The sequence below is a fragment of the Echinops telfairi genome, unplaced genomic scaffold, assembly GCF_000313985.2.
Source record: "Echinops telfairi isolate 266 unplaced genomic scaffold, ASM31398v2 ScPeMD7_23;HRSCAF=83, whole genome shotgun sequence".
Lineage (NCBI taxonomy): Eukaryota > Metazoa > Chordata > Mammalia > Afrosoricida > Tenrecidae > Echinops > Echinops telfairi.
The window spans coordinates 3,089,287-3,098,072 of record NW_022103920.1 but is presented as its reverse complement, the minus strand read 5'-3'; positions in this window follow the sequence as shown (position 1 = coordinate 3,098,072).

The window sequence follows — 8,786 nt, the reverse complement described above, 5'->3', positions numbered from 1 at the left end:
CTGTGGACCTTACCAGGTGCCACAGTCAGAGGGGAATACATCAAAGTGACTGTCTATAACTTTGTTGCTCAGTGTTTCAACAGAAATGTATCATTTTTATGAAAAACAACAACAACCCTGTACTTAGTGATAACAATATGACTTTTAGGTTTTATCCCAACTTGGCTAGGCCAGCATTCTCCCACAGTGTGGCACACCACGGTGTAGCCAACTCCACGGGGAGATCTTCTGTGAAGCAGTCACGCAGTCGCGGGAAGAGTAGCGTGGAGCACCACCTCCTTAATCGGAGTGCAGCCTTGGTACACGGAGGGAGGTTTCATTTGGGACAGTGTGTGCACTGATTACTTCGTTGCATCCTGCATCTGACTTATTGCACTCCTGCTACATCACCTGCCAATTCCAGGAGAAATCAGCAGACCGGCAGCCTCAGATTCATTGTGCTGGGTACCCATCGGCCTGTGCTCATCCTCGTTCATCTTCTTGCTCCTGGTCATCAGCCCCTGCACCTACAGGAGTCAGCAGAAGCCCCTAGCTTACATTTGACCCGTGGACTTGATCCGGAGTGAGAGCCCTTTCTTGATACAAGTCTCTCTCTATGCACACACCCATATGGGGGTCACTGCTCCTGCTTCTCCAGGGAACCCAGACCAACACAAACAGCAGAAAAAGCGATTTTCCTTTTTCAATCCCAGTTTACATGTGTCAATGCACCCACAGAGCGGAAACTCTCTGCTCATTTCCTTCTTGACATCTCAGCGCACTCCAGTCAGAGCTGTCTTTCTCCCCCAACGACAACGATGCTTCCAATCACACACGTTCATGTGCGCGCAACAAAACCGTATGCAATTGTTGTGTTGCTTCCAGTGTTTTCATAGTCTTTGATTCTTTTAAGTAGTTTGATTCGTGATGAGTAGTACTTTTGAAGTATCGATAAGTTTATTGAGACTAAAACAGTAATTGAAGGACAGGAACAAGAAAAAAATTAAAGGGATGTTTTCAGTTGCTAATACTTATAATGTTCTAATTAACAATTACGTTAAATTAAACATAGAAACACTTTTACAAAATAAATCTGTTCATATCCATATAATCTAAGAAAGGCTACATGTAAACAATTTGTAACTATATTCATCACATAATTTTATATGATTAAAATCTATTGTAAATATTACTAAGCATGTTTAAACATTGCAAGGGGATTCTATGTGATTCACAGTCAAGACCGTGTGTGTCAGTATTGTGTTCATTCATCATATGTACTCAGTTTCTTTGACTTTTCTTCTCAGACCATCTGAAGAAGTATGCTACAGCAGGATTTCAGGAGGGCATCGCAATAACTTACTATACGCTGTTGATACAGCCTTGTTTGCTGAAAGCAAGGTGGACTTGAAGAACTTACAGAAGCAGGTAAACAGATACAACCTTCAGGACAGATTACAACTTAATGCAAGGAAGCGGAAACCTTCACAATTGGACCAATAAGCAAGATTATAAAAGAGAAGAACTGATTGAAGTAGTAAAGAATTTTGTTTGACTTGGATCCATCATCCACACTCATGGAAGCAGCGATCAATAAATCACGTGACATATTGCACTGGGCAAATCTGCTGCACATACCACTTTAAAGTTGTAAAAAGCATGAACATGTGCCTGACCCACACCGTGGACTTTTCAATCACATCACACGCAGGCTGGTCAATGAACAGAGAAGAGAAATGGTATGCCTTTCAATCGTGGTGTTGGTGAAAAAGACTGACCCAGCCAGAACTGTGGGCTGCCCGAACAGTGACCGCATCGTGTCGGAAGAAGCACAGTGGGGCGCTCCTTCAAAGGGAGGACCGTGAATCTTGCTCTCACAGAATGTGGACATGTGATCAGGAGGGGCCGATCCCTGGAGAAGGGGGCCATGCTTGGAAAGCAGAGCATCAGTGAGCAAGAGGAAGACTCCCCAGGACACAGCAGGCTCAGACTTGGCGATGATTGCCAGGGTGACAAAGGAGCAGGCAGTGTCTCCTGCTGTCGTGCATAGGGTGGCTGTGGGCTGGAAATGGGTCTATGACACTTAAGAAGGCTTCTGTATGGTCCAATAGGGGGAGTGGTCCATGGAGCAGCGGCATCATGAATCACCTCACTGGATGACACCGGCAGCAGTGACAGCAGTGGCGTGTCTGCAGGGACCATGCATTGATCCGATTCCAAGTGGAGGGTCTCCTCACGGTCATTTTTCTCACAGTGAGTCAATCCATCGGTATTCCTCGTTTGTGTTTTAGTTTTATGAGCTTGGTTAATGTGACTGCCTCACATTGTGCTGAGACGTCAGGACTGTCAACCCACAGGACCCTGGACTGTGGCAAATTAATTAGAGATTTTTCACCCTATGAAGCCACTTGGGAATTGGGAGGGGCCATTCTTTCATTTATTCTGCTTCTTTTTCTCTAGCATATTGTGCTGGCTGACATGATCCTTTACCTATTTGAATTTCTAAAGCCACAACGTGGAATATAATTCTGAAGGAGAATGATTCAGTTCTCTTGGTGGATAGGAATGGAGGGGACACTATATGTAAACGTTTTGAAAATATCTAAGCACTCAACAAATAAAAATTCAAATGATTCCTGCTCAAGGCCTCACTTCATGAAAAGACACATTGCTATGGCGAAGGGAATCACTATCAGTCTGTGAAAAACCCGAGTGGAAGTACTGCCGATGAAGCCTGGCATTCAAGAGAAAGTTCATAGCGATGGACCTCTCATTGTGCAGTCGAAGGAAATGCTGGTTTCTGGCCCTCTTTAGATCGTAATTAGACGAGTCCGGTATCAGTGAACAAGGAAAGAAGGAGCTAATGGAGAAATGTAATGGGATCTACAAAAGCTATTGAAACTTAGTAAACAAAATATGTTCAAAATAAAATCCCAACCCTATGAAGTGAGGGGGCTTCAAAAAGTTCATGGACAAATGCAATGAAGTTTTCCCATGAACTTTTGAATATAATGTGTAAAAATGTTAAGTTCTCATGTCTGTTTTCTAAATGTCAGAAGCACCAAATAAAGGGCTGACAGCACATTTCATTCATTTGTATAATATCAAGAGGGATTTGCTTTTATCATGGAAGCGTTCAAAGCACACCTACCAGGCACAGACCTCTGCAATAGGAAGAATCCTTTTGGTTTAAATGTGCAAATACAATTCTGCTTATGATGTGGTTTAAATGTGCAAATACAAACTGCTTAAAAGCAACGTTTGAAATCTCAACTTACTTAGATAAGTGTTTCAGAGTTTGATCACAAGTATTTAAAATGTTATTCCAAATACGTTCAATTTCTATTTTCATATCTCCTTTGCTTGATATCAGAAAAAAATGCAAACGAATGTCATTTTATTAATGTGATTTCTACTTCAGGGAAACAAACAAAAGCATCAGATCTTTTAAAATGATAATGCCTGGCCCGATCATGTATTAGATGGCAGGCTGCACAAACTTCATGGCGATGAGTCAGAGGGGGGTTCAGGCCCAGCCCAAAGCAGGCGAGCTTTTAGGCAGGGTTCACGTCTATTGGAAGGAGGTCACACCTCCAGCTAAAGCCCTTTCCATTGATATTAGCACTGTGATCTGAGAAAGGGTGTTTCATCCCGCCTCTGTGCCATTGTGAGGCTTACAAGTGATGAACCGATCGGCTGTGATTACACTGTGTTAACTCAGGTCCCGGGCGAGTCCACTTTAGGCACAGGGAAACTGAGGCTCCCTGAAGGCAGGGACTCATCCAGGAACTTGATAGACTTGAGTCTGGGCATTGAGGCTTCGGTACTCTCAGTCAGCCCCTCTGCCCCAAATCCATGACATCCTGTAGGCACAAGTCACCTCTCTATTAAATGTTAAAGGGGAGGGTTCTGGAAGCAGTCTGCCAGCATAGTCCAGAAGCCTCTTCCTAGTCAATAGAACACAAGCAAACGTATTTCTGGTATTCTCTGTTTTCAACCAAGGCTCAGCAATGATCTCCCTCACACCGCATACTCTTCTGAATCCAGCTGTTGCTGGATTAGCTTCAGCAGGCTAATTCCTGGAGCCGTGCATTTTGCTGTTGCCTTCACTGCAGCTCAGAATTCTTGCTTCAATACCATTGGCTCTTCATTGAATGCTACCTCTCAAAGTGGTTCCATGTCCAGTCCTTTTGATATAGTGACTCTGGACTTCTTCCTCCTTCTCTTTCTCCTCCTCCTCCTCCTCCAACAAGGCAGACTGCCCATGTGGAATTTCCTAGACTGTAACTCTTTTTAAAAAAAATCATTTTATTAGGAGCTTCTTTTGATGCTTCCTGAATTATTCAATATTTCCCCAAGAGAATTCTTTAATATTTCATTTTGTTTGAATCTTTTCTGGAATTTCTTTCAGCTTGAGATACGCCGACCATGTTCTTTTTGCATTTTCTAACTCCAGGTCTTAGCACCTTTCACTCTATTACTAATTTTTATCTTCTCAAACTGTCCTTAGGAACCTTGTTTACTTCTTTTATTTCATCATTTCTTCCATTTGTATTAGCTACTCTACATTTAAGAGCCAAGTGATTCAGTCTCTCCTTGATGGGTCCAGCTGAGAGTGAAATGATGCCTGGCCATTCCAAGCATTCCATCCCAAATTTCTTGCTCACAGACTCTCTCCATTCCCCATGCCTTCCCGCAATCCAAAAGCTACCTGTGTGTGTCATAGGCCACGCCACTTCCTTCATTCAAACTAGCCAATTATGCGGATCCGCAATGCTCTCTGAACCCCAGCCACAAGTCTCCCCCCTGAGGGTGTATATGCCGGTCCCTTTCTTTGTCTCTGGCTACTCTTCCCATCCCAGGAGTAGTGCAGCAGGATGCTCTCCCCACCTGTCGCTTGATACCTGTGTCTCAGGCTGTCTTCTTCTATCATTCCTGACATCTTTTAAAAAAATTATCTTATGCTTTCTACATGTGTAATGTTCTTGATGTCATCCCACAGCTCAGGGTCTTCTGTCCTTAGTGTTCAATGTATCAGAGAGCTTCTGGAGATTGTTCTTGAAATCCAGGTGGGATATGCTTATGATTCTATTTCGAGTCTTATGGACTTGTTTTAATTTCCTTTAGCTTCAATTTAAACTTGCAAATGAGCAATTGATGGTCAGATTCACAGGCAGCACCTGGCCTTGTTTGGGCTGATGACATTGAGCTTTGTCATAGACCCTTCCCACGGATGAAATACACTGGATTCCTGCGCAGTCCGTCTAGTGAAGTCCATGTATAGAGCTGCCACTGTTGTTGTGGAAAACCAGGTGTTTGGAATGAAGACGTCATTGGTCTTCCAAAATTCCGTCATGTGACCTGCACCCTGTCTTCTTATTACTATTCCTCTTTGATCCCAATTTTCAAACACAACTAACTAGTAATTATTAATGCACCTTGATTGTGTGCCTGATAAATTTCAGACTAAAAATTTGATAAAATTCTTTAATTGCTTCATCACTAGCTTTCATGGTTGGTGCATAAATTTGAATAATACTATTAATTAGATTTCCTAAATTATCCAGTCACTCGAGTTTGTTTTTTTTTAAAGTATGTTAGAAATGTTGAGCTTCCAAGAACAGATTTTTTGGGTGAGGGGCTACTTTTGTAAGATTGAGAGACAATTCATACCGTTTCTTGGATTATTTAAAAACAAACAACCAGCAAATGATTTCTTTTAAATTCACTTTTAAAATGTAGCACAAAGAGCTCTCTGAGATAGCAAGTGGGCATCGAAGTAAAAACGAAAAGCCAGACTACTAATTGGCTAAGCACCCCCAGTCCAAAAGGCTTAGGAGAAACTTTACTCCTTAAATAAGCTTCACGTTTTAGCTAGAATGTGAATTCAGAAAGTGAATGCCCAAACCATTCATTTTCACAAACATGTTGATTTTCTCTTGCCTTTTCCATCATATCTCATGTGTGAGCACATTAGCCTCAGAGCAATAATCGGAACAGGAAGTCAAGGGAGCAGGGGCTAGGGAAATTGCTAACAGCTGCTAGGACTGAAAACTTCAGTGGACTGGTATTGACCATTTTGAATTGACAGATTAGATGGTCTGCTATGTTGGTGGGTTAGTCTGAATTAACTAAAGAAACAAATTCAGAAATGCTCATATGTGTATAAGAAAAAGTTTTATATAAAAGAACAATTGTATATTGAGAAAATACCCCAGCCCAGTCCAGATAAAGTCCCTAAATCAGATATTAGTCCATACATTCAATATGTCTATAAATTCCTCTCCAGACTCATGAAACACATGCAATGACACCGAATGCAGGAAGATCACAGGTCAGTGGATGGAAACTCTTGTGGATCCAGTGGCAGTGGAAACATCTCGGTGCTGGTGTAGCTCTCCACATGGCTTCTCCAGCTCCAGGGCTCTAGCACAGCTCCATGTGTCTTGTCAGCAGGAAGATGAACAGAGAGTCTGTGTGTATCTGACCTCCAGTGAGCTATTTATCTCTGTGGCACCTCCAAATGGGGTCATCAAGCTGCGACCTGATTGACAGGCTAGACTCCACCCTTTGCAAGTGGACAGGAGATACTGTAAATATCACAGCTGGGAATAGGAAATTGAAGAGGAAATGTGTTACATTCATTGTCAGAGACAACATTTCAAAATCTATCCTGAAGTACAATGCTGTTAGTGGAAGGATAATATTTAATACCTACAAGCTTCCTTGTGAATATAACTATATTAAAAATTTATCCACCCACTACTAATGCAGACGATGAAGAAACTGAATGTAATTTTGCCAACTTTAGGAATCTGGAATTGATCATGTGTGCAAACAGGATGAGTGGAATATGAAAGCTGGAAACAAAAGGATGGGTCAGTGGTTAGAAAATACCACCTCGGTGGCTGGCAGAAATGATGCTGGAGGTTACATACATGATGAAATTTTCCAATACCAGCAACCTATTCATTGCAAATACCCTGTTTTAACAAGGTAAATGGTAACTATATAATGTCTAGATACCTAATGATCAAATAGACGACCATCTATGGAAAGAGATCATTCAAAATCTCAATATCATCTGTCTGAACAAGACCAGGAACTAACTATGGAACAAACCACTAATTGCTCATCTTCAAGTTCAAAGGGAAGCTGAAGAAAATCAAAACAAGTCTGAAATCAATGGGGGAAACAAAACTAAACAAGAATTGAATAGAAAATGCCAAAGGGTGGGCTGCAAAGACCAAGTAAGCTTTGAGATGGAATGGTAATGACCGTGCTTTCAAAACCAACATGGATATACATCCTTGATATTTCTCAGTCTTATGGGAAAGATGTTAAACTGTGCAGATAGCTTCAAAAATAGGTAGTGGAAAGAATACACAACTCACAATAGCAAAAAGAATTGGTAGTTGAGGGGGGTGGCATGTGACCAAAAACCAGTGGTACTGAAGAATGAATTTCAAGCTACATTGAGGTCTTGCTAAAAAAAAACAATCTCCCAGATTTGATGCAATACTGACTGAACGATTTCAACAAACTGATTAAGCACTAAAGCCAATCTCTTGTTTTCTCCAATAAATCTAGGACACAGCTACCTGGCCAACTGGCTGAAAGAGTTTCGTATGCATGCCCATTCCAAAGAAAGGTGACCTAACAGAATGTGAAAGTTATTGAATAGGAGCATTAATATCAAGTCCTGCTGGCACAAATATTTAAGCACTTTACTGCTAACTGGTAAGATCTGTGGTGCATACCCAATAGCTGCTCTTTGGGGATCTTTGTGGGAGTCTGAACATCTTATAGGGCAGTTCTAATCCGCCTGTAGGGTCACTGTGAGTTGGGATAGACTCAAGGACCAAAAGTTTGGTTTGGAGTTTGGATCACTAATATCATACAAAAGTAACATTTTGAAGATAATTGGAGAAATGGTTCTAACAAATATATTGACATGGAGTTGCCAGAGTCAAGCCTAATTCAGAAGAGGACAGTAAATGAGGGACATTGTTGATGGTGTCAGATGTTCCCTGGGGGAAAGCAGAGAATAATATAAAGAGGTTTACCTGTGTTTTATGGACTACACAAAGGCATCCAACTACGTAGGTCATAATGATTTATAGATAACAGTGCAAAGAATGTAAATTCCAGAACACTGAATTTTATTGTATGTCAATTAAGAGGTAGTCATTTGCACAGAATAGGGTGGTAGTGCGTTGTTTAAAATAAGGGAATGTGAAAAAAATAAGGAAATATGTACCATACGTATTCAATTTGTCGGCTAAGCAAAGGGACTTTATAAAAGAAGAACATGATCTGCTTGTAGAAAAATGTGACCTAGAATTGAAAATAGAATCACAACCACCTGTGACATGCAGATGACACAGACTTGACCTGAGGACTTGAAGCACTTATTCAAGAAGATCAAAGACTATAGTTTTCAATCTTAATTACAACTCAATGTACAGAAAATAAAAATCCCCACAAATGGACCATTAAGATAATTAGAGAAAAGATTGAAGTTGTCAAGAATGTTATTTTATTCAGAACCCCAGTCAACATTCATGGAAGTAGCAACCAGGAATTCAGATAAATATTTCACTGGACACATGTGCAGCCAAGACCGCCTTAAAGTGTTAAAAATCAAAGACGTCATTTTGAGGAGTTAGTTGCCTCTTACCCAATCATTTTTATAAATGGACTCCTTTGCATTAAAAAAAAGTTGGCCACTAAATAAGGGAGACTGAAGAAGAACGAATGCCTTTGAATTATGATGTTGATGAAGAATACTGACTGTAACATGGATC